Here is a 26,565-nt window from a genome sequence, read left to right on the forward strand (position 1 = left end):
TAAGGTTCTAGTAGTCATTGCATGAAGAAAGTAAATGTTATCATTCTCACATTAAAAGGAAGTTAATTATATTCATACTCAATTACTGGTAGCATTTTGACATACTTGAAACCAAACTACGTTTTCAGTGCTGCACAATTTTGAGAGGGCAACACTAACATTTCTTGACATTTTAATTTTTGCTGAGCCACCAAGGTACAATGCTTTGACTGTTTGTTCATTTCATTTCACATATATATTTATTTATACATTCATTATGACTTGTGATATTCAAGTTTGTGTGAATAATACCAGGAAAAGATACTATTCTAAAAATCAATATGCTGAAAGTGCTGTTTTAGGGCTGCTGTAGTTGTTTGTTGTTTTTCTGAGTTATTCCTATTGACCTGAGTTCAAAAACAAGGTATTGATTTATAAAGTACCTTCAGTAAATAAATGCACATTCTTTCAGCTAACCCTAGTAACTAGTCACATACTGAACAGGGCTTCAGCTCAGCTTACTGGCTGTGTTCAGAGTCCACTCTAAAAGCCACCAGACTCTGGGAAATAAAGGATAACCAAGAGAGAATACCATAACAGTGAAGTAATAGTTTTGGGGCACCAGTATTTTTGGTCTATAAGAGGCGTGTGGGGGATTGTAAAACACCATTAGTAACAGATAGTGACTGATATTGGCCATAGGTAATATAATGATGCCTTCAGACAACTAAACAGCCTGTATTTATTAGTTTAGCTGCTGGTCACTAGAAAGTATGGACACCCCCCACCCCCCGTCTAGGCATCTTCTTTCTCTTTGGTACCACACCATTTCTTCAAGTCTTCAGGTCAAATTCCTGTTAAGCCTAATGCTTCAGGACTGCAGCAGCCATGCTATTTATCAGTCATGGATTATATAGTCCACATCAGGCCTACAAGATGTCAAGCCTTCTCTCAGTCATTCTTCTGTGACCTAGGAGTAAAAATAGGTGATAGTACTTCATATGGGAACATGAATGGCTCTACTGGTAACATATTCTGCCCCCTACCTCATCTTTTGTACAATTTTATATTACTGCACATTAATTTTTGGTGTCCACTTGTGACTTATGATTAGATGCGCTCACACTGACCAGCAGGGTGTGCTCTCAGAGCAAAGCCAGCTATTCCTTGGCTCCAGATTACATGAAGCAGACCCTCTGAAATTTCAGTGCCCTCCAAAGGGTAGGTGGAATGCTTTCAAATTCCCTCCTACAATAGCTCACTAAATGGCAATAATATATAACAAGTAATTCTAACAAATTTATTTATTTACAGTATGAACAGGCTGCCCTAAAACAAGGTCTCACAACAAGAAATAATACCATTTAAAATTCAGTAACAATGGGGAAAAAACAGCAAAATTTTTGAAAGACCCTCAAAGGTAAATTATTTGTCAGAGACTACAGACTTGTTTAGATGGTATGCCTCATTATATGTAGTATACTGCCCTCCCTAATCCTCAATGAGAAAATCTGAATTAATAAAATGCTACTCAGCTGAGTGGCTCAGCTTATTTCCACATATTTCCAAATCAAGATGTCTCAAAATCCAGTAACTGATATAGAGAAAGCTTCAAATATCCCCTAAAATGAATCTTATCTTTATTTTATCCACATCAATTACTTTTTTGAAATCCATTTGCATTTGAACAATGTTCCAGAGTGCTTGGTGCTACTGCGGTGTCTAACCAGACATTTATTGATTTGGTGAGGTATACAAATAACAATAATTAAATAAATAAATATATATGAACATTGGCTTGACAAGTTGTCTCAAATCTCCATTTCCAACTAGCTTTCATATGCTTTCTCTTCTGCTTTGCTTTAAAAGTTTCAGTTTTGCATTATTATTAAGTAATTAATCACCTTAAACAGTGAGGTCCCAAGCAATATAAATACAACCATAACCTAAAGATAATCACACACTAAAACATTTTTAACTCCCCTGCACACCACTGTGCAAAATGAAGGAAGGAGCTATGAGGAAGCCTTCCCCAAGCTAATCTCCACTTCCAACACTACCAGGTTTCCTTGATGCTTTCTGTTTGGCTCCCTCTCTACATCCCCAGCAGATGCAAATATCTACTCTCACTGCATATTGTGCTGCTTCATAAATCCAAGCCTTCACTAGCAGTTGCCACTAGCCTTTTTGTTCAGTCAGGGAATTGTGCTTGTTCCAGCTCTGTGCTGAGCAGGACTTGACTTGCCAGCTACACTGGATGTGTATATCAGGGTATTAGGGGAACCACTGTGCACCTATGGCCAGAAGGTGCTCTGCCAGATTCCACACACACCCTTCTTTAGATTGGGTGAATCTAATTAGATAAGCCATCCAAGAACAGAACTATCACACTTGTGTTCAAATGCCACATCCTACTTTGTGGTGCTCCAGGAACAGTTTGTCAGGGCACCTGGCCTCCTCATGCTGGGACTACATCAAATGTCCCTATATTATGCACTATCTCCCTCAAGCCCTCATGTGCACTGATGCTGGGGAAGGAAGAAAATAATGAAATGAGACTTTGCTTCGGTTTCATAGGTAATACTGTAGCCATCCACCTCACTCCCCCGAGGTGTAAGTGGGTCCAGCAGCCCTTGGCTAGATGAGTCCTATCGATCTAAGAGGCTCTGTGTCATTTCCAGGGGATTTGCTAAAGAAGCTACTTATGTCCCTTTTTCATTTTCACCAACTCATTACCAGCTGCTTCTGCCTTGTGTATTTCAGCAACACCTGCAGGAATGAAGCCCGCTCCCAGTCCTTTTTATCCAATTTTGATTCAGATACCCTTAATTAAAAGCAAGACAACAGTTCGCTTGACAATTGGCTGGGAAAGCTGGAATCAGCTCACACTGGCATATGAGACTGGGGAAGAGGAGTCTTTCTTTCTTTCTTTCTTTCTTTCTTTCTTTCTTTCTTTCTTTCCCCTGCTCCCAGGTTCCCAGTTCCAGATTAAGCAACTGATCCCTGGCTTAACTTTTAAATTAAGACTATTGTAAATTTTGGAACTTGAGAAGAGAGAGGACCCCCATGATCCTTGCAAATATCAAGTGCCTCTTGATATTGGTTACTTTCCAAAGGTAGCTGCTAGGTTACAATGTGCTATGGGAATGAAAAGGGCCCACTATGTCCACCCTGTAGGATTTCAGTCAATACACATAATATTATCAAACTTTGACAGGATTAAATATTGCTTCTTTTTCAGCCTGAAAATACAGCAGTTTCAGCCAGGCACAGAAGATGCCACCTTGTATTCCTTAAGGAAGACAGGAAACCTAAGTACTGGATGGAAGACTGAAAAGCCCTTTTCAGTAGCTTCCCTGGCAGTGAGCACACCTTTCCATCAAGTACTTTCCAAATGGCTAGTTTTAAACAGTTTACAAGAGCTGCTCAGATGGATGTTAATGGCATCTTTTCTTTTTCTGGTAACTTTTCCTGATGCAGCAAAGATTTCACCTGGATTTCTAGCTGCTTTACCTTGTCTAAAAGGTAGAAATGAAATGCCATTTTATACAGTTTACAGGTCAAAACTACTAACAGAGAACAATCGTCAAGATTTTCCACATTTCTAGAAAGTTCCCGAGAAAAGACAGGTTCTCTCTTTACACACATGCAACATAGCTGAACACAGCTGAGGAAATATGGGTGGCTCTGACAAGAAAAAAGTGTCTGATTCAGTTTAAGCAACACTTCAAAATACGCATAAATACTGAATTAATACACTACTGGTGAGGTTTGATCTAAGACTGCAATTTGCATTGGACAGCCTGCCTGCGTGTAATGCCTTCATAAGAGTTTTATCTGAGAGAAGGGCACAAAAGCACCTTATCACCACTCCAAACGCAGGCTTTTGCCCTTCCTTGCTTGCTTGGTGTTTGTAGACATTCGAAGAAGTCTTAAAGTTCTGTTGGTTATAATGTGCTTTCCATTAATTAATTTTAATGAAAGGTTATTCAATACCATTTTCATTTATTTATCATCTTCATTTATACTCCACAGAAATAGGTTCATTCAGAGTGTAGAGAAAGAGACTTATATTTATTAACAGAGGCATGGCAGGCAGAAATTCAACAAATGAAGCATAGTGATGCACGGTAGAGGAATACACACTTCACCTCTAGAATGTCTGACTAACATGCAACTATAGCGTCCTTGTCAGGAGGAGAGGTGACCACCCCAAAGGCCTTTGCAAGTTAAATTTTAAACTCATAATATAAAACTACAAATCCAAGTAGTCACATACACACACACATCAAATTCTTGCAAGCAGCTGAATATATTTATTTACTTATGTATTTAAAACGTTTCCATTCTGCCCTTCAATCATATATTTGTAGGGCAAATTAAAATAGCTTGTAAATCACAATAAAACAGTAATAAAGTAACAAGTAACAACAGCAAAAGGTAGTACTAAAGATAACCGGACCAGAAATAAAAATATATCAAAGGTTAAAAACCTGTGAAAATAAGAATGCCTTTGCCTAGTGCAGATGTCAAGTTAGTCTGCATGAGGAGAGAATTTCACAAGCATGGTGCCACAACCCAAAAGGCCCTCTTGCCCATAGCCACCTTCCACACTTCAGATGAGGCAAGTTTTATTGTATGTAAAGCTGATAAAGAGGAAGAAGTAACATTGATGTCCATGTCCGAGGCCATATACGGTTCTGAAGCTAGTACGACAAGAAGCTAGCAAAGCTATCTGGCACAATGTGTTTCTAACACTTGGTCCCAGTTAGTAGCTGACAGTAGCTGTGTTTTGAACTAACCACAGTTTCCAGACAGTCTTCAAAGGCACCCCATACTCACTGCAGTAGTCTTAACTGGAAGTTACCAGAACATGGGTATCTGTAGCCAAGCTCTTTCTCTCCAGGATCACAGCTCATGTATCAGCCTTGGCTAGTAAAAGGCCCTCTTGTGCCACTTGGATCTCTAGCAACAGAGCTGGAGCAATTCCTAACTGCAAATCTAATCCTTTAGCGGGAGCGATCTGGAACCTAATTCAGGACAGGCTGGACATAATACCACTTCCGTGGACAGTACCCACCACCAGTACTTCCATCTCATAAAGACTAAGTTTCCTGGTCCATTGCTGGCTTGAGGCAATGAGTCAGCATTTCTATTGCTTCATCTGAATCTGATATAAAGGAGAGCTAGAGCTGAAGGTCATCTCTAGTTATGACTGAGGGCTCATCCACACCTCCACTTGTTTTGCTGCTTTCTCCCAGGAAAACCTGCTGTTTACTGATGAATCAGAACAAATGTCAATAGGTTTTTCTGTGGATTGACATTTGTTCTGATTCAGTGGTATACTGTGGGTTTTTCCAGGGAAAGCAGCAGGACAAATGAAAAACCGCTTTTACCTGTGCCTAGAAAGCACAGGATAAGTGGAAAACATCTCAGACTCGGCAGCAAAACTGTGGAGATGCCTTGAGTGTCAAAACTGCAGATAATCTCACTCAAAAAATTCCTGTAGATGTTAAAACCCTCTGGGTTCCCATGGAATAGACGTCATGGAGTTAAGCAGAACTCACTCGGCACTATGAAACAGAGTGAGCCCTCCAGATAAGAGTAGAACCACTGAAGCACCATGCCCCAGCTCCCAAACCAGAAACCCTATCTGGAAGGATACTTAGCTGAATCCACAGAGAGAGCCTGGAGCAGGGGTGACCAAGCAGCCATGGGTGCCATGGCACTTGTAAATATCTTCATTGGTGCTCCCAGGCAGGGACCCTGTACTCTGGGCTTTCATTTTTTAGCAAACAAGTCTCTAGCCCTCCTAGAGAGAGAAAAAGTTATGAAGCACAATGTGCAGGTACTCTTTCTAAGCAGTTCCTGTGAAATGAACTTGGCTGACTGCTTCAGTGATTTTAGTCTATGCATGAAGTCAGAGGTGTGATTCATAAATAAGTTGTTTGGACACCAGGTAACAGGAATCCCTGGGGCCCTAAAGAGCTACTTCTTTCCCCTCCACTTTAGTACTTCTGTCTTTTCTACTCCTTGCACTCACCCATTTGCTGCTCTATTTGTTTTGATTTGCTGTTTGCCAGTCACATTATCTCCTCATACACCCCTAAAATTGAGGAGCTAGTAGATGACATTCAGCCTCAGGCTTCCCACTAACCTGGGCCAGTATTGTTCAACTACTACTATGGTGAGGTTTTAAATGTATTTTGTGTGTATTTTCCATGTATTTTTATTCTTTTTCGTTCCTTAAAAACTCAGACTTGCCAACCAGCATTAAGTATGTATTTTTATTTGTGACTATATATGAAATATGGCTGGCTATAGTAATTCAAAATTATTCCTCAATTCAGCTATCTTTTAATTTCCAGCTCTACAACAATACCCCAGCAAGAAACAAAGTTACAACCAGTGCATGTAAAAGAGGGTTTCCTACCAAAAATATTCAGATAACAAAAAATAAATAAATAGTTTTTTATGTGTTTAAACCATTTAATGTTATCATCTCTTTTCTTTTTCTCCTGTTTTGGAGTTGGCAGCCATTTTGTGTAACACTTCTGGCAGGAGCCATTTTCTTACTGGTGCTATTTTCTGAGTAGTGCCTTCTCAAAACTCCAAATGTGCCCCTAGACCTCAAAATGTTGGTGATCATTGGCCTGAAGAATAAGTAGGGTCACATTCCCCCGTTCTTCTCCCATTACAGGCTATCTGTCCAAGCAACAAAATAGTTTCTGTGCCAAAATGAAGCCTGAAACAATACCAAAATTTAGCACTAAATGGGGGGCTATTTCCAAAAAAAGAGAATGATAATTTCAGGAGGTGGAGTGTCAAACCTATTTGTGGGAGGGAGCTGCTTATTTTACTAGTAGCAACAGCAGTCTCTGCAGTGATGACTCTTTTTTCCCTCCTAAGTGAGGGAGGGAAACCACCACAGGTTTTTAATGAAAGTGGCTGCAGCTAGAGCTCTTGGTTCAGTCACTATCATGTTTTCCCACTCTCTACATATTAGCCATTTGAAACCCTGGTTTGGCTCTGAGTGGGAGAAAGGGAAGAAGAAGCTTGCCTCTGCTGCTCCCCTTGTGGGCACAACATTTAAAAGCAAAAAATAGCCATCACCATGGGCACCACTGCCACCAGGATAAGCAGCTCCCAACCACTTAAATGGCAAACTGATTAATGCTCCCCTCAGGTTCCCACTTGTAAAAAGGTAAAGGACCCCTGGATGGTTAAGTCCAGTCAAATGCAACTATGGCATGTGGTGCTCATCTTGCTTTTCAGGCTGAGAGACCTGGCGTTTGTCCACAGACAGCTTTCTGAGTCATGCGGCCAGCATGACTGAACCACTACTGGCACACGGAGAGCCGTGACAAGTGCCAGAGCACACAAAAACGCCATTTCCCTTCCCGCTGAAGCAGTACCTATTTACCTACTTGCATTGGTATGCTTTCGAACTGCTAGGTTGGCAGGAGCCGAGACAGAGCAATGGGAGCTCACCCCATCACACAGATTCAAACTGCTAACCTTCCAATCAGCAAGCCCAAGAGGCTCAGTGGTTTAGACCACAGTGCCACCCGTGTCCCTGGATCCAAAAGACACTATGGTGGCAAAGTACTATTATTTGCTGCCATTATCACTACTGAGAGTGAACTCAATAATGAGCTTTTTCTGAGTTTAGTTGGATCCACATCTAGACATCTGCCACTTGTGTTTTTGCAATCTCCCAGTCTGCTTCATTGCCTCTAGCTCTGAGAACAGGCTACTCAAACAGGTCCACCACCCTAGTAGAGGGCAATGGCTGAAGAAGTCATCAAGCATCTCATACTGGGGAATCTAATATGACAGTTGACCATCACAGTATGAAACCAAGTGTTCACTCACTTCCCAAAGGAAAGACTTCTACTGCTGGGTAAATACATCTGCAGATAGGAGGGGATTAGGGGAGTGACTGATGGCAAGCTATCCCACCACACCATGCTGCTCCAATGGCAGCAGAGGTGGTAGAAGCCAAATCACTACCAGGTGGTGCCCCAGGCTGGCTGGTGCTGCCCCTCATTACACACTATTAGGAAACACTCAACATCCAACTATAAGCATGGGGGTCCAACTGGACAAGAAATCAGAGATCTGTGAGACATCTCTTTAAATTTCTTTAAGAACAAGCCATGGGGAGTGCCTAAAGCACTCTCCTCCCACACCTATGGCATTTTCCTGGTGTAAATGGCCACCTCAAGCTGCAACTTGTTTCATTACAGAAAAACATTTGAGCCTAGAAATTAATTTCCAAAGAACTTTGAGCATATTAGCAGTGATGAGAAATATAAGAAATCATTATTTAAATCTAAGATAAGCCCAGAAATGAGACAACACACATAGTGAAATGCTCTGATACCTGAGCTGATATTGGTCTGGCAACACTGAGCTATAAATAAAGTACAGTTTCTTCATGTTGGCAGTTGTGCTCCCAAACTTCAAAGCTACTCGAGTCAGCCCAGCCATTTTCTGCATCTAACATGATCAGATGGGTGACACCTCCTTTGCCAAGTTCTTGGGCAGGAGCACAGGTTCTTAGAAGGGAAAAGCTGAAGCACAGGGTGGGATACTGTAATGTTAAGAGTGAACTGCACATTCACTTTCCTAAAGCCTTTGGGCTGCACTTGTGCAGACAGAATATTCCAGCAATTCAAATGATTTCTTCAGCACTATGAGCAGCACAAAAATGTTGCTTCCACAGGACTCTCATGAGGGTTTTATAAACTTAATTAATAGATGATAGATATTTGCAGCTTTAATTCCAGTTCAACTAAAGCCTTTTTTCTGGGAAATTCCAAGTCTCAGCCAACATCAATGAAGTTAGAGCTTTTCTGGGCAGCCTGAGGGCAGCCAGGTACTAGCAGGTGTCTGCTGCTTGAAAATCAATTAACACCGACCCTGCATTCTGGCCACTAAAACTGCTTTGCTGCTGCATGTGACTAAATGCTGTTTTAGATTCTGAAAATGGAAATATTCCCACAAACAGAATTTCTTCAAAAAATGATGTTGGTTGCGCCAAAGGGGAGGGAGGGGTAAGAGGGTTCCTGGATCACTATAGCATGGGTTTGCCAGGAAAAGAATTCCTGGTGCAAAGTCCACAGAACTTCTCAGGACAGAAATGTCATTTATCACCTATATTTAAAGTTGAATTTGCTGATATTTTATGGTATTCGATATTATTTCTATTAACATTTTATGCTGAAATTACAGAATGATTCGTGAGTACTGAATTTTTGATTGCTTTTACACTTGCTGGGACACTATTAAAGTTGATTTACGTTAATAGCACTGTAAGAAGATATTAACAATGAAATTTCCAAAAGCACTTAGCATCCCATAATTGGAGTTAAATGACAAAAAGAGAGAGGATAATAAAGCAAGGGGAGAGAAAAGAAGAGAGGGAGATTTTTGACAATATTCCCTCTGCTACCCTCTGTTTGCCATTACACCATACAAACTTGTTCCATGGAAGAATAAAACTACCAGTCAAGAAAGGGAATCCTGCTTAGCTGACTGAGAAATGTGGTGCAAAGGTGAAGGACTCAACAATAAAGTAGAACTTAAGAGGCAGAACTTTCTGATTGTTTCTTTTTCTGACAAGTAAACACTCCTTTCAGTGTTTACTGTTTATGGCAATCAGAGATTCTGGTGAAGGAGATACAGTGATATGTGTCAATAAAAATTCATATCGACAGAAGCCCAATTACAAGAAAAGGCCTTTGCCAAAATGAACTAGTCTGCATTGCAAAAAGTGTCAAACCAAAGATAGCCATGATTGCTTCTCTGGTTTTATTCCTATGAGCTGATCTGCACATCACATAACACTGGAAACTTGGGTGGAAGCCATCCCAATCTCTGCATCAAGTACAAGAACCGCTACATGCTAGCAGAGGCAGGGGGCATGATTACTGACCCTTTGACCCTAAAGGAAGGAACGGTGAAGGGTCCCCATGCAGATCCGGCACAGCTGGTCTTCTAGGTGAGGGTCAGTCCTTCTCTGCAGTCATAATTGTTCCTTGTTCAGACTTTCATGCAAGGAAAACCTATCATATTTTCCCTCATCTTTAATTGTGGTATTACTGCCCATTAGGGGTGCATGGGGTGTTAGGGGAGGGATAGTGCATCTGGTGAGGGACACATCATGCTCCTTCCGGGGAGGTCTGTCCACCTTTGGTCTCCACCCCTGCACTCTTACCTGTGGCTACTGAAGCTGTCAACATACAACAGTGGCCACACTCCAGGAACAGTTTCAACTGGCTGGCTAAACCAGGTGAGGGTAACTGATGGGTCTCAAACCCTTGATGAGTTAGGGACTTCAGCTGCATGAGAATACAGACTGGTGGATTGAGACCAATAGTGGGTCCAATGGTCAAGGAAGCAGTTTCTGCACATGATGGAGAGGGAAGTGAGGGGCAAATGGGGCTTGTCAACCTGGGAAGGTAACCCATTTAGGAGAAGGAAAACCCTGATCCTAAACATTCACTGCCCTGGGGGGGATGTTTGGGAGAAGAAAAGGCTAAGGAGTAAACACTAAGAGTGAAGCCACTGAGATGGCTGGAGGGTGCCTTGTACACCTCCTTCTGACAACTCCTGTAGTGAAGCTGGTGCCGAACATATTGCTCTGCTTTCCATTGGACCACATCAGTGAGGCCGAGAAGGGGGGGTGTTGTCATCAAGGCAGCCCAGGACCTCCATACTTGTGCCCCAGGGAGGTCACTTTGGTTTGACTTCACCCCCGAAGGTGCACTCCATTGTCTCTTGAGACAGACGGGTGCCAACAACTGCTCATTAGCTAAGTTCAAGGCGTTTAGAGAAGTTTTTACTGTTTTATGTTTTATCATGTTTTTATTATTCCACTGGGAGTTGCCCAGAGTGGCTGGGAAAACCCAGTCAGATGGGCAGGGTTTTTTTATTTATTTATTTATTTATTTATTTATTTATTTATTTACTTACTTATTTATTTATTTACTTATTTACTTACTTACTTACTTATTTAGTGCTGGTTTTGGTGTATAAAGCCCTAAGCAGCTTGAGACCAGGATAACTGACAGATCGTCTCACCCCTTATATACCCAGCTGATCATGTGCTCTGCCAGTGAGGGCCTTTTGTAGATACCATCTTATCGGGAGGTCTGTTCCACATAATGTAGTGTTATGGCACCTCCCCTTTGAAATTCCCTTCCCTTGAATATTAGACAGGCACTGTCTCTGTAGTCTTTTCAGCACCTACTGAGAATACCTTCCTCTTTCAACAAACCCTTTAAACAGAAATCTTTCCCATTTGGCAACTGCAGTGTAATTGTTTTTAATATTTTGTTATTGTTTTATTTTTTGTTGTTTGTAATCCTGGGTTCCTCTGGGAGGAACAGTGGAATAGAAATTTAATAAATAAATAAAATATTCATAAGCACCTTCTTTGGCAACCCTGCTTGGGAGGCCAAGAACTGGAATTAACACATGTCACAGGGCAGATGTGGTGGCAGCAGAATTAATAACTGGGTTTGAGCAGTTGTGATGAGCAGGGGAATCTCATCCCCCTGTGATATCAATGTCTCTGCAGGTTGGATTGTGTGAGCTTAGCAGAAGCCAGAGAGAAGTTTGCTTTAAAAAAAAACAAAAAAAACCAGTCTTTCTCCTACTGGTGACAGCTGATGCTTTAGGGGTAGGCTATGTACAAACAGTAGATTTCACAGATGCAAGAGTATTGGAAAATTAGCACAGCCACAACTCAGCTTGGTGGGATACACACACTCAAGTTCTGTGTCCCACCACTGCCTCTGGGAAAACCAGGTTTTCATTGATGAGAATGCCTATAATTATTGAGTTCTCCTGAACAGTTAAGTCCAGTCAAAGGCGACTATGGGGTTGCAGCGCTCATCTCACTTTCAGGCTGAGGGATCCGGCATTTGTCCACAGACAGCTTTCAGGGTCCTGTGGCAAGCATGACTTAACTGCTACTGGTGCAACGGGACATGGTGACAGAAACCAAAGTGCACGGAAACGCCATTTACCTTCCGGCCACAGCGGTACCTCTTTATCTACGTGTACTGGCGTGCTTTCAAATTGCTAGGTTGGCAGGAGCTGGGACACAGCAACAGGAGCTCACCCTGCTGTGGGGATTTGAACCGCCAACCTTCTGATCGGCAAGCCCAAAAAAAGTGCACTCCCTGTGGCATATAAGAATTGTTCCTAGGTAACCAGACAGACGGGTTTGAAAAGCAGAAGGAACTCACTTGTTTTTCCATGAACCTGTAGAAGGATGTGTGGCTGCCCAAGAGCATATTACACAGAGCTGGACCATTTCCTAGAAGGGAAGGAAGAAGGGTTGTATCCAAGTTTAGTCATGCTCAAGCAGAACTATTGAAATTAATGGACATTACTAACCTAGGCTCATTAATTTCAATGAGTCAACTCTAAATAGAACTTAGCTGGATACAAACCATACTGTGCAGGTAAGGTAGTAGCAGATAGCTGTTTACACTGACCTTCTGCCCCCAGATTCTGGGCCATGGAAATGCTCTAGGCAGTGTGGGACAGACATGTTACCTCTGCTATCCATTTTGCACACTTTTGCCAGCTTCCTGGTTAGCATGTTCAGGCACATTTCAGCTGAAGAATGGGTGGGGGAGAAGCAGATGTGGCTTGGGACCCCAGAATGGTTCTCCTATTACTGGAAGCCGCTGCTGCAAACTGACTGTCGTCCCCCACAAACCTCCCTGTCCCCTGTTCCTGATTTTCTTTCCAGGAATTTACAAACATTTTCCACAGATCAATATTGGTATTGATTATTCATTGTGAGTGAATCATGTGTCTTTGGTGATCCAGCCTGGCAGAGTAAGCAGCCAAAGGCTGCTGCAGTAAAAAAGAAAGAAGGAAAGAAAGAACAACATACATACATACATACATACATACATACATACATACATACAAAAAAAACAACAACCCAGAAGGCAAGAGGGACCCAGCTCTTGCTGGGCTTGCTGCTGACAGCAATGCACTGACAGAAGGGGAGGAAGAAAGGAAGGAAAATGCAAAGGCAAGTAAAAGCATGGAGAGGAGGGGGCAGCAGAAAGAAAGATGACAAAGTCTCAACTGGCAAGTGTGTTCCTTCCAGGGCACCTTGGGAGACATGCAGTCCAGCCATCGCCATTCCATGCACAGATGCAGTGGACCTTTTGATCAGGGAATAAGAAGTGACTCATGTTTCTGGTATCTGCTACGTAACAACATTGGGGGAATTCCTTGGCTCACTGACAGCAAAAGAGGAAAGCCGAATCAATGAGGTAACAGTAGATTGCTTTCTACTGCCTTCCTAGGAATACACAGTCATCCTGGATGTCTTTAGCATCTCACCGCTTCTGAACATTTAAATGGATCAACATCATTTACAAAGTGAGTAAATACAAAGCCTTTCATAATTTGCTTGCCAGCTAATGCAAAACTGTATTTTTTAGACTTGGGAGAAAATCAGATCGTTGTGGCATTTGGTGTACATAGACATGTGGAGAACAGCCGAGGGGGGTGGGGAGCAGCTAATTGCTGGTTATGTTTTAAAAGGGATTATGAAAAAAGACAGAGAAACGATCACAGGAAAACAGTCTGGATCACAGTCAAAATCAAAGATGAGCAAGGCTGGAGTGCCTGAGACGGCACCAGCTGTTTCTGACAGCTCTTGGATGGGGTTTCTTGGTATTTCCTATGGATGGCAAAGCCCCTGGAACCAGGGAGATTTCTAGAAAGGAGCATGGTGTCAAGAACTGGAGCTGGGAGAAGATGGCTAAGTAATGATTAACTGGAGGTTGCCGAAAACCCTTTTTGGAGCCTCAAGCAAATTCAGAGAGCAAGAGAGCACAAAAGATAAGAGTCTTAAAAATTAACCGTTCAACAACAGAAGTAGACATTTTTCCATCTCCTGAAGACACCATGACTTTTCAATACAGGAAGGCTGGATTAGTTAACTTCACTTTTGATAAAGGATCTAGGAAGCCTAGACATACATTCTGTACCAGTTGGACTGAAATGTATAAATTCTTCCTGGAATCAAAAGGGGGGGAAATACTCCAAGTGCCTCCCCAAGCAGGGAACTGCAATACTGTTGTTCTGCATACACACAGAAAAAATAAGCTTTCTGATGGAATGTGAACTGGCTATCTTCCTTCCAGTCTCTGTTCAACATGGCCATTTCAGAGCAGGACAAAGTAAGTCTCTTCTTCAAGGTCTTAGTCTCTCTTCATCATGGCTGTATTTTATCCCATCAAACTCTGTGGTGGCTCAGAAGAAGAAACAGTGTTGTCTATGCAAGCAGGAATCTTTGGGGGCATGGGTGAGGGTTAAGGCGGCAGCAGCATCAACTAATACAATAGACCTTTGAACATTTCATTCTTGAACCATCTTCCAAAAGCTGTATATGTGGCATTGTGTATGAAAAGAAAGAGAGCACAAGATAAGCAAAAAGCAGGCAGGTAAAATGCTTGGGCATTTCCGTAGTCATTATCAGCATAACTAGTCTGGTTGTAAGCTCCATGCTGTGGAGTGCCTGTACAGACCTGATTGGCATGTTAAACCGAGAGTGCTTCAGCAGCATACTAACCAAGTTATGATAAACCCAGGCAATCAGCAAGTGGTAATCTTCCCTGCTCTAATGTGTCAGAGGCAGACTCACAGCTACCGGTACTTTGTTCCTTTGTTAGCCTCTTCTGCATTGAGATTTTTGCTTTCCTGATTTTTAAAAAATACTGGAAGAGAAGGTTGTACAGTGGTACCTCGGGTTACAAACGCTTTGGGTTACAAACTCTGCTAACCTGGAAGTAGTTACCTTGGGTTACGAACTTTGCCCCAGTATGAGAACGGAAATCGCACGGCGGCGGCGCGGCAGCAGCAGGAGGCCCCCATTAGCAAAAGCGCACCTCATGTTAAGAACAGTTTCAGGTTAAGATCGGACCTCCAGAACAAATTAAGTTCGTAACCCGAGGTACCACTGTACTTCCAATAGCTATAATGAAAACAAACAAGCTCTCAGAGCAGGTGGAGCAGACAAAGCATGGCAACAATATCCAAAAGAGACCTTTGCTGTGTTGGAAGTCAAGCCAAAGTTTGTTCATTTGTTTTATGTCCCACCTTCCCCCTAGTACAGGACCCGAGATGGTTCACAACATGAATTTAAACAAATACAACGAAAACCACACTAATCAATATAATTATTTTTTTTACAAAGTTAGTCTATTAAAACAGCAGTGAATCCAAATACTTAAAAACATAACCATACAACACCCTGCCACAACAGCCAGTTAGTAGAAAAAGTCCTCTCTAAACAAAAAAATCTTTACCGGCCGGCAACAGGAAAGCAGAGACGTGGCCAGCCTAATCTCCCATGGAAGTGAGTTCCACAATTTAGGAGCAGCCATTGAAAAGGTCCTCTCTTGTATCCTCACCAAATGTGCCCATGAAGGTGGCGGGACCAAGAAAAACCTCAGAAAATCTCAAAGCTTAGGTAAGCTCATATAGGGAGAAACAGTCCTTCAGATAACATGGACCCAAGCTGTATAGGGGTTTGTAGGTCATAACCAGCACTTTTAATTGTGCCAGAAACAGACCATTAGCCAGTGGAGCTGTTGTAACAAGGAGTTTTTGTTCTCCTTGTAACTGGCTCTAATCAGCAATGAAGTCATAGCATCTTGGACCCACTAAAGTTTCTGAACCCTTTCCAAAGGCAGCCCCACATACAGCACACTATAGCATAGCTGTCAACTTTTCCCTTTTCTTGCGAGGAATCCTATTTGGAATAAGGGAATTTCCCTTAAAAATAGAGAAACATTGACAGCTATGCACTATAGAGATATATATGGTGTGTAACTAAAACAGATATCACTGTCCCCAGATCAGACATCTCCAGGAACGGACACAGCCAACACACTAATTATAAATGTGCAAAAGTTAAGCACTTTTCTGTTCATTTCAATGTGAGAACTTATATCTCTCATTAAAGTCAATTAAACTTAGAAGTGCTTGACTTCAGCTGAATTGTAATGCCATTTTTTCACAGAATAAGATCAAACATATTTACTTATTTATTTGTTAAATTGGTATCCTGTATTTCCACCAATTGCTGCTTAAGGTGACCTGCATAGTCCATCATCGATGGCCAGACGTCAGCTGGTATAGGAATATATGACTTGACAGAAACAGAGAGTATGCACTGTTAGATAAATCTACTTTCCACAACTGGTCAACACAAAATTTATAAATGATCCCTCTAAAATGATCTCTTTATAGCATAGTTGTGAAAAGAATGACATTAAATATGCACCAAAGCTGAGACTGCATCTCATTTATCTCAACTGCAGTATGGACACTGGTATGGATTCACTGAGTGTTGTTGGATGTACATTTATCACACCAAAAGCCACATCTTTTTATTTGCTTTTTCTTCTGTCTTTCATTACCTTGAAGTATCATGCAGTTGAATTTGGTTTCATGAAAATCTGAATATTTATGACTGGATGAGACAATTATTTGCATTGGTTAGGAGAGTTTTAAATGTTTGCCCATCTGGTTTTCAACATTCTTCTGCCATTAGTAATCATAGTTAATGATCTTCATTTTGAAATCTGAAAGGGCAATTGCATCCTGTTGATCCTGTTAGATCACGATGTGTTTGTAATTTGTCTGGGGGAACTAGTATGAGTTGGAGGAGCTATTCTAGCACACTACCACACATTTCTGTCAGGAAAATCAAATAGGATTATGTTGAATAACTGTTCATCTCCTCCCATTCCCATCCAGGTGTTTCTACCTGGTCCCCCCACCCTGTTCCATACAAGAAGAAGAAGAGTTTTGGATTTGATATCCCGCTTTATCACTACCCGAAGGAGTCTCAAAGCGGCTAACATTCTCCTTTCCCTTCCTCCCCCACAACAAACACTCTTTGAGGTGAGTAGGGCTGAGAGACTTCAAAGAAGTGTGACTGGCCCAAGGTCACCCAGCAGCTGCATGTGGAGGAGCGGAGACACAAACCCGGTTCCCTGGATTACGAGTCTACCGCTCCTAAGCACTACACCACACTGGCTCTCACCACACAAGGGACTAGATGAAACCTTGGAGAAATTCTGGAGTGCAGTGTCACTTATTTATGTAATCACATCAAGTGCTACGTGTTTTTCATCTCACTCAGGCTATGCAGTACTGCTGTCTCCCCAGTTTGGTCATGATGGATATCAGATGCAAGATACTTGGAGTTGAACCCAGACAAGTTTGAGGTTGTGATGGTTGGCATAAATCTTGTGACTTGGAAGGGAATAGTCTTAAGAACGCTTGTGCTCCTACTCACCGCATTCTAAAAACAAACATTATTTTCAAAAACTGTCAACTGTAATTTGTCCTATAATCATTTAAAAAAGAGGTTTGTTCCCTTCATCAACAATAGTTTGATTTCCTTTGTTTCAAACTAGCATCTTCTATGTACCATTTCCCACAATTTCTGAACTAATCTAATCTAAATGGGATTTTTGTGATCTGCTATTCAGCTTTGAAGCAATCCCATTTTTGCTCCATTCACCCTGCACACCCAACATAGATGGCTTTAAGCCCTTCTGTTTCACAGCCTTGAATGCTTCTGAAACTGAAACTGTATTTAGGAGTCCAGGATTCAACAGCTACCAGATGTTTGTTTCAGAAATTACTCTGTCTTCTAAGAAGGCTACACATTTTGCCTTTGCTTAGCACCATGAACATTCCAGAGGCCAAAGAAACCTGTGCTTGAAAACCACATAGATGTTCCTCCTGTGCAAGTCAATACATTTATGAAGGTAGCAATCCAAAATAGAATTTTTAGAATGCTTAGGCAGCAGTCTTTTGCGCACTTACTTGTAAGGCCAAATGATCTCGGTGAGACTTACTTTCAAGTATATATGCACAGGATTACAGTTAGTGTACATAAATCTTACCTCAACAAGCCATTGAGACAAAGCTGTGGCAACAGCATGGCACTGCTCAGTTGAGGAGAGGAACTCTTCTTACCCCTTATTGAAGGTGGTGGGAGTTCTTCCCTTTCATCACCTGTACAAATAAAAAGGAGATCAGTGACATTATTCTGAATAATTGGCAGTTGCTATGAATTAGCATTACCCTGATATCCCTTGGTGCTAGTGTCGGTCATCTTCCACCCTGAATACTCCTTGACCTTCACTTGGGTGGTTTTCTTTAGTCTTTCTGTTTTTCTTTATTTGGTTTTTCCAGCATCTGCCTAAGAGGCAGTGCTTTTTTTCTCCCTAAAAAATGTTTAGGGGTACTCTCATTTTCCTACTCATATTGAAATACTGCCCCTCAATGAGGCCAAACTTTGATTCACAAAATGTTTAGGGGTATGCGTACCCCTGCGTACCCCCAGAAAAAAGCACTGCTGAGAGGTATTAATATTAACAAAAATAGCTTCCAGATGGGTAGATGTAGCCTGTAGCTTTAGCAGGAAAATCAACAAAAAGTACTGTGGCACCTCAAAATCAGACATATTTTATTATAGTATAATAATATAATTTGTTAGGTTTTTAAAGTTTATTTTTATTAGTTTTCAAGAATCACAATTTAATAATATATCCAACTAAAGGCAGGGCATAGAAAAACTAAGCATATTAAATAATAACACCCAATCTAAGATCATGATATTCATATTTCTCTAGATGGAGTAGGAAGAGATACCTAAGCCTGAAACCAAACTTGTTAGTTTTCAAGGTGTCACAAGATTCTTCATCAATTTTACAAAAACTGCTTTTCTTTTTTCTGATTTTGAACACATAACTACTTAATTTGTAATCCTTTCCAGTAGTTTCTTTTTAAATCTCCCTTTCATATTATGTACACTGCAGCAAAGTTATGCATGTATACAACAGGTATAATACAGCTGGCTATATGGAAATTCAATTCCCCCCCCCAAAAAAAATTAAGCAGATCCTCCAAATGCAAATAACAGCTAGATTATCACAAGAGATAGAAGTGTGCATGCACTATAAACAGGTCAGGGTATGACATACGAAGTCCACAATGGGCCAAGGACAATATTTTAACATCAAAATGTTAAAGATGTTAGCAGTGATTCAGGGGTTTAAGAAGACCCAAAGACTGTGTACTGGCATAGCAATTGGCAGTGGATTATTACTTCCAGTTGTCAGTTACTACAGTATTCCTCTGAATATCAGTTGCTGGGAATCACAGATGGGGAGACCGCTGGTAACCTCAGGTTCTGTTTGCAGGCTTCCCACAGGTATCTGGTTGGCCAGCGTGAAGAAGGATGCTCGACTTGATAGCACTTTGGCCCAGTCTAGCAGGGTTCCTCCTATGTTCTTATGCCTTGGGGCTATAAAGCTGAAGAGAGGTGCACTCTATTGTCTGCCACCAGCCAGGAAACCAAGGACGGTTAGGGAGTTGCCTCTCAAGAAGAACATCATGGCAAGGGCTAGATCAGCAAGATCCTATTTATCAACCAGTGACAGAGCAGCTGACCCAGTAACTGCTTTCACCTTCTAATTATTTAATATTTTTACAGTGATTAGAAAATTTTAAATGTTTTATAAGTATTATTTGCATCCCCCCCCCTTGTATCTCATTATGATCCTGTTACTTTTCTCTGTGCTGGCTACCTATCACCTGCTTCATCAGCTTAAAGCTATCAATCCCTTATAGTTTTCCAAATAAAACTACAAGGGGTGTATGCAGCCAGGGTGCCAACTTGAATAAAATATGTAGGGGGGTAAGCCCTGCCCCACATAATCAATCGCCTGATGAGGTGCACCCACACTATTTGAATGGAAATGCCCATCACCTTTGAAGGGGAACTTGGCCCCTTCAAATATTTTATGAGGGAGGGGGGCAAAGGGACATTGGCTCCTCGGAGTTGGCTCCTATGTGTGCAGCTAACCCTGGAATTTTGATGCAGTTATCAAGGCAAGGCAACAAAAAAGTGGTATAGGAAAGAGGCAAGAAGTAGCATGAAGACATGACTGAAAGTCAAAGCTGAAGCAGGAAGGGACAGTAGCTTCACTAATGGGGAGCCTGCTTGACCGGGGAAATCAGGTCCTTTCCCATTTCCCTAAAAGTCAGTGGAATGGCATTCTTTACATTGACCTGCATGGAGGAAGGGAAAATTGCCACCTTGAGGAAGGAGAGAATAAATCTCAATGCACCTCAGACCCCTGCTAAAGACTAGTTTCTGGATCAGTCTCAGTCCTTCCAGTTATGAACCCACACCTTTCTGTCCCTTATCCTTTCCACTCAAAAGCTCCTCTGCTTTCAGTCTGTTAAACTTCCTCACCATGATGCTCTACTGTATATGGATGGAACAAGTTCCCCCTCTTTATATGCCAAGTCACTTTTCACTCTTCCTTCAGCAAAGTCACACATTTCCTGCTCTCTTTGCTACTAGGATACCCACCTCTGCCTCTTCTATCTCTTTCTCCCTCATCCAGCCACTTGTCCTTCTTCCCCATGAAATGGGAAAGGCAGCCAAGAAGAGGAGCTCTGGAATCTTCATGTTGCAAAAATGCTGGCAAAGAGCAACTGCTATGGAAGCTTCTGCTGCCAATATTCCAATCTGCTTCTTCAAGGCTGCAACATGTCTCCCTGTTAAGTCAATCTGCACCCACAGGGAGTGGATTTTCCATTCACTCCTTTGCTCCCTTGATCTCTCCATTCAGACACAAGATGATCCCACAAGAGGCCCATCTGCAGCCTTATAAAACAAAAAAATGTAGGTTGCAGAATGAGCAAAAATGTCTCCTCCAGGCTCCACCCCACAGCAGTTATGAGGCTTTCAGACCCAGCTGTCCCTGATGAGTCAGAAGCTATCTTCCCATGTTATGATGAACACACAAGAGGAGAAACAGGATTGCACCCACTGCCTTCCTCAATTCCACTTCTTAAACATGCCCCTAATATCTGAAAGAGATGGTGCACATACAAACTGCATGTGTGATCAGGAACACTGACTTTTTCAAGGTTCATGACTGAACAGACATAACTACACGGTGCCAAATGCATGTAGGAGTGAAGCAAGGGCAGCAGCCACATTCTTGCCCCTCTTTCTATTAATGTTTATTGTAAGATACAGGGCCGTCTTGAGCATATCTGGCGCCATGGTGCAAAGCTCCTTCCCGCTCCCTGCCCCAGTTTCCCAGAGTTGTCCACCTTTTTTTAGGGAGGACGGCGCTGCCGGCAGGGCTGGAGGAGGTGGGCAGCGGCTGGAGGGCGGCTCCTCTGGCGGAGAAGAGGCGGAGGCTGGACACAGTGCCTCCCAGCTCAGCTGGCAGCTTCGTGCCGCAGTGGCCATGGCAGACGGAGGCTCCGGGCGCGGTGCTGCTTCAGCGCGGTCCAGCCTCTGCCTCTTCCCTGGCGCCTTCCAGAACTTGGCACCCTGGCGCCCTGCACCACTAGCCTCTATGAGTAAGACACCCCTGGTAACATATTAATAGGGTTCTGGTTGTGACATAGCCTTTGGTACTCTGTGCAAAACTGACATCATATCATCACCTGACCAATGTTTAATTACAAATTATTGTATCCCATCCCATCAGTTTCCCAAGAGAACCTGGGAAATTATAAGCCTATGATTTGATTCCATGTTGGCTATCACTTACACCAAACATGCAGGTTCGCCCTGTGATAGGCTGTAAGGAGAGCTGGGATGTGTCTACCTGATGCTAGAAACAGAGCCTCCTTCAACCTGCTCCATATATTTGTATGCAGTACAGCAGCTACAAAGACATCCTTGTATGCTTCTGATCCTTATACCACAAGCATACTAGAGTTATGAGCCTGGCCTATAAAATCACATGGTGGTTTTAAGAAATTAAATCATTTTTTTATGTTCTATTGAAAGTTACCATGGCCCCAGAGAGGCTAGAAAATGTGTTTATTTACAGTTGGAAGCTAAGAGAAGCTGGGACTTTCCAAAAAGCACCAAGGAGGATTGAACAAGTCTTCAACAAAAACATAAGCAATAGAAGCTGCAGAGAAGCACCTGGGCTCTGTCCCAGCAAAAGGCATCTGCAACATACAACTGATGTACTCTACGGTGGGCTAGTCCAATAAAATATGCACAACTTTTAAGAGTCAAACATTTCCTTGTTTTAGCTTTGCATGCTGCAGTAAGGCGTGTGGAAGAAAATCTTGAAAAACTAGCAATAGCCTCGCTATCCATGTCCATTTCCCTTGCTTCACATTATAAGGCTTGAAGTAATCTATTTTTTGTGAATACATTTTGCAATTTCAGCTCACATCTCTCCATAATGATAATTCCACCCCCAGGCACAAGAATCCAGAACTACCTTTACACTGAATGCACAATTCACACAATACAGTTGTTGTTTTTGATTTTATTTTTTGCTGTTCTCAGAGGATGGGACAACTTAAACAGCAAACCCTGACCACATCCTTAAACCCAATCCAGTTGCTTCAGGATAACTCAGCTGTGTGCAGGCCCAAGATGAGAGACATGGAAATATTTAGCCATCTTAAAATATTCTAAACATTTGTACTCCACTTTGCGAAACAGAATCTTCACAAGGCAGCTTACAACCAGATTTTAAAACACAGCACAACAGTAATCTAACTAGAACTAAATGCAACCTACACAATGAGAACCAAGACTGCAGCAGAGGTAAGCAAAACCCTCAGCAGAGAAGAAATGATGGATAGATAGATGCAGACCACAGAGTGTGTGGGTACCAGCAACATCCTATGAATGGCAAGAAAGGGAGGGGACAGCATGGCCACAGAAGAACCCCACTGGTACTCAACTCCTAGGATAACTCTTTGCAAACTGACAAGCAGCCAACCCCTCTTCATCCTTCCAGCTGTCCTGCATGTGAGACTGTCTAGGAGGCCACACTGAAAAGCCACGGCATCTGCCTTTGTCTTGCTGCATGCCCACATACTGAGGAGCCTGTTTGTGTCTAATCACAATTAGCACCATGCCCAATTCCATGCCCTGTGCTAATTCAAGAGGAAGAGCATGTCATTCCCTGCCAAGAATTACAACTAATCGCCAAAGGCTCTGTGGTACGCCTGCTTTGCCTTTCATTAGGCTTTTGTTTCTAATGGCAAAGCTGGTGGTCTCCTTTTTGCTAGAAATCACCGTGGCATCACTGAAAAATGCCAGCACCATCTCAGATGCCTAAGGACAAATGTAGTGCCTGTGAGTGATAGCAAATTTCCCCACCACCGCTTAACACACAACAACAACAACAACAACAACAACAACAACCACACACACACACACACACACACACACACAATATGCTCAACAGTCAACTCAGGGGTCTGCCAAAATGTTCATATTACAGCCCTGCAGCCCAAATGTAATGTGAAACTGGCAGCTGCATTAAAGTCTCAGGAAAGTGCAACACAAGAATCAACTCTGTCCCTATATTTGCCCCTTTGAATTTGTTCGTACAGTATAGTTAAGAGCAAAAATTCAGACTAAATACTTCTGACAAAATAGAACACATTATAAATATACAAAAGGAGGGCAATGCAAATGAAACAGCCCATGCTCTTTGAATGACCCTTGAGGCCAGACACACACATACACCCCGCCAAGCAGTACAAAGACTGTTCCACTCATGAATTCTCAGTGCAGAAGAGTGGCCACTGGAGGGAGGGAGAGTCCTCCAACTACTCACATCTCCCATTAGGCCTAGGTATGGTAAGGAAGGACCTCCTCCACGTTGTTCTGTAATTGGAGCAATCCAGCACTGAGAGACACATTTGTCTGCCATAACTCACTAGGTCAGCTAATCTACTTTTTAAAATACCGTAGCTTTTGGGATGCACATTATGAAATACAGAGCCTGTGGTCATAACTCGAATAATGCCAAATATTTCAGAATGAAGATTCTTAAAAGTGTGCAAAAAGACCATCATAGCACTGGCAAAGTGAGTGCCACAAGTGATAGGGTCCTTCTGAATTTGCTCTGCACTAAAGAAACCCAATCTTGCAATAACTCCAGGAAACGTTGTGGAAGAGCAAATTAGATTGCTAAGGACATCACCCAAGTGTTATAAAAAGCTAGGATAAATGTGTTTGTTCATTTATTTACATAATAGCAGTTTACTGCTAATTTTTTATGATGATAATTCATAATGTATTAGTAAATGTACAATCATACAACTGTCTGTTTGTTTGTTTGTTTGTTTGTTTTAATAAGTGGCATCTATACAACACTTAACTTGTTTCCTGCTCAACCTTGAAATCCTTTCAAAACAGTGACACCCTCTTTTGCGAAAGATACAAAAAGTTTGAAAAGTAGCAAGTTCATCTTGGCTAAAACTGCTCCCCCAACACACACTCCACAAAACCTGGGAATCTGGCTAACTGCTTCGCCTCCACCCCTTGCTCATTCTGTGATGTCAGAACTAAGTATGAAATAAGAATGCAGCAGATTCAAGCCAACTGCAAATCCGATAGGGGGAGGGTAGTGGTGATGAAGAATGCACCACAGCCCCTTGGGATAACATGGTGATTTTAAACTCCTGGCTTTTCTTCCATTTGGCTGTATCATTTATATTCCCTGACCCAGCAAAAGCAGTTGGTTCTGCAGTCTGATTAAAGGAACTGGGCATTTGATCTGTAATTGTTTTTCAATGGCTGTATCTTCTTCTGTGTTATTGCTTTACACGGCTTGCCTTTGTACAATATTGAAAATCAATAAAAGTACAAAAATGTATTTTTTCCCCTCCTCTTAAAAGTGAAACAATCTTGTTAAGATTCTGCTGCAGACACTTTGCAATGGTAGTACCCCCTTTTTTAAATAGCACTTCAAGGAGCAAGCCTGGCAATCCCAGACAGTATGGAAACAGCCATGGCACAAATGCCCTTAGTCATGGCATTCAATCCAATCGGAGAACAGTCTTTAGACTGAAGCCTGTCATGGCTCAGGGCTCAACCACACCTCCACTTGCCCCAGGCCTAGAAAACATGGGTCCGAAGGGTTTTCTACTTGACCTGCGCCTTCTAGGCATGGGTCCAATCAGTTTTGGTTGGCCCACTGCTTTCCCCAGGAAAGCCTGCTCTTTCCACAAGTGGAAGTGTGCATAGGATACATCAACTAGCTAAATCCAAGGTAGGTATCTGAGAGGCTCATCTCCCTACTATGTTCATGGCATTCCCAAAGTCATTGCCAGCCACTTGCTGGAAAGCCAAAATGTTTCAAGGTTTTACAGACCTGAGGCCAAGAACTGCTGCAGCTTAGTGCCACAGCCCCCCAACTGTACTTATTTAAGAAGGGCCAGCACTTGTTTGCTCATAGGGTGTTTTGACTGCAAATATCTGCATACTGTTGGAAGCTAATATGACAACTGCTCCTATCTGAATGGCCAAATACTGTTTCGATAGAGAAGTTTCAGTACAACTTTATAGAAACCATCAACATGCTTTGAGACCAAAACTAGTGCTTTTGCTCAAAATGCAGGAATTTCCAATGAATATTATTCTGAACATTTTAAATTTTCACTTCCTTTTTTGTTTAAGTAGAGAATTGAAGTGCAAAAGTCACCTCCCTCAGCTACATAATTAGCTCAGCTAAATTTGCTGCAAGCGGCAGATATATATATATATATATATATATATATATATATATATATATATATGACAAGCAAACAAGAAGCCCAAACCCAAATTCAGTGGTTGGCTCCTCAGTTTCCTTGATAACTAGACCATCTACACTTCTCTCATCTGGCTTTAAGGGAACACGGGAAAGGGAATTTGGATTGTTTTCCTGTTCCCTCCCTATCCCCTTTTAATTGTCTATTATATTATAAACCTGAGAATATGGTCTAGGCTGTTTTCTTAATATCTGTACAGTGCCTTAATACCAGGGCAGGAAAGGGGGAGCAGTGCTGAAAGGAGTATCAATGGGGTGCCAATTTGATGGGGTCCTCAATTCCTATAAATGTGAAACCAAATGCTTCCTGGTGCTAAAAAGGCACCCCTTCCTCCTCCACTACTTACCACTTGTAGGCTTCAGCACCCACTTGCTCACCCAGCCTCCTGGAGGCCTGCCACATTGTGGGGCCTAGCTGGAAGCTGAGAGTGGCCAGCCGCCTCCTCATCCTGCTGCTATTGTTGCTGATGGAAGGTTCCAGAAGAGCCAAACAGCTGCCTATCCTTCCTTGAGGCCCTGCAGGGTGTCCTTCAGGGGGCAAAGTCCCTTCATGGAGCAAGGCACCCAGAGTCATTAATCAGGAATAACAAACCCCACAAGTCCCGTTTCCTCAGAACTGAACGGAATAATTACCAAGTTGGTGTGGGGTGATGTGAGAGAGCGGCCATATTTCCCATCTGCTTAAGCAGCCTGAGGGAGGGACTCGAGGAGGAGGAAGGGTTAATGTGTACTATGGCAGGTGCCACTATTCTGTGTTAAGCCCACAGCCCAGAAGTTGGAGCTAGGCTGGAGCCAAGCTGGCCGGCACCCCAGCCTGCCCCACCAAGAGAATTGCCTCAGGAGGACAGAGAGCTTCTCCCTCCTCAGAGAGCAGCTCTTGGACCTTGAAGGGGGAGGGAGCCTCTATTGG

General features: G+C 42.4%; 1 protein-coding gene across 12 annotated transcripts in view; it reads right to left on the bottom strand.

The window, feature by feature from the left end:
• ZFHX3 (zinc finger homeobox 3) overlaps positions 1 to 26,565 on the bottom strand; it is a 408,431-nt gene that overhangs the window by 227,049 nt on the left and 154,817 nt on the right. For 4 of the 12 annotated variants that reach the window (XM_083513428.1, XM_083513422.1, XM_083513419.1 and 1 more), the window contains exons 1-3: positions 26,003 to 26,141; positions 17,949 to 18,060; positions 12,240 to 12,310 (exon numbers count right to left, since the gene is read on the bottom strand). The gene's annotated coding sequence lies outside the window, so the exon portion shown is untranslated. Of the gene's footprint in view, positions 1 to 12,239; positions 12,311 to 17,948; positions 18,061 to 20,428; positions 20,537 to 26,002; positions 26,202 to 26,288; positions 26,473 to 26,565 lie in introns of those variants that run through there. The other 8 variants (XM_083513415.1, XM_083513431.1, XM_083513414.1 and 5 more) reach the window with 5 other exon arrangements.

This window comes from Podarcis liolepis (assembly GCF_965112155.1).
Source record: "Podarcis liolepis genome assembly, chromosome: 7".
NCBI lineage: Eukaryota > Metazoa > Chordata > Lepidosauria > Squamata > Lacertidae > Podarcis > Podarcis liolepis.